Below are 293 nucleotides of genomic sequence, written 5' to 3' on the forward strand. Positions count from 1 at the left end.
CGCCGCAGCCTTGACCCTAGGTAGGCAGTCAGCGATGCGCGGCCAACTCAAGGTTGCAACACACACACACACACACACACACACACTGTGACAAGGTTGCAATCCCCCCGTCCCCTTCAAGCTGGGGGAGGGGGCGCGGCAGAGGGGAAGGGGGGACCCCGGAGGAGGATGGAAAGGCGACAGTTCACCCCGAGGAGTCCTCCCCGGAAGAGTTGGGAGGCGAGCGGGAGAGCAGGGCGAGGAGCCCAGGCTGGCGGCGGGGCGCCAGCGAACGCGGTTGCCACCCGCCTCCC

At 67.9% G+C, this 293-nt stretch overlaps 1 protein-coding gene across 1 annotated transcript in view; it reads left to right on the forward strand.

The window, feature by feature from the left end:
• Positions 1–293, forward strand: part of SMARCA2 (SWI/SNF related BAF chromatin remodeling complex subunit ATPase 2) — a 176602-nt gene that overhangs the window by 424 nt on the left and 175885 nt on the right. The gene's annotated exons all lie outside the window — the stretch shown is intronic.

This window comes from Crocuta crocuta, unplaced genomic scaffold, assembly GCF_008692635.1.
Source record: "Crocuta crocuta isolate KB4526 unplaced genomic scaffold, BGI_CrCroc_1.0 scaffold41, whole genome shotgun sequence".
Classification (NCBI taxonomy): Eukaryota; Metazoa; Chordata; class Mammalia; order Carnivora; family Hyaenidae; genus Crocuta; species Crocuta crocuta.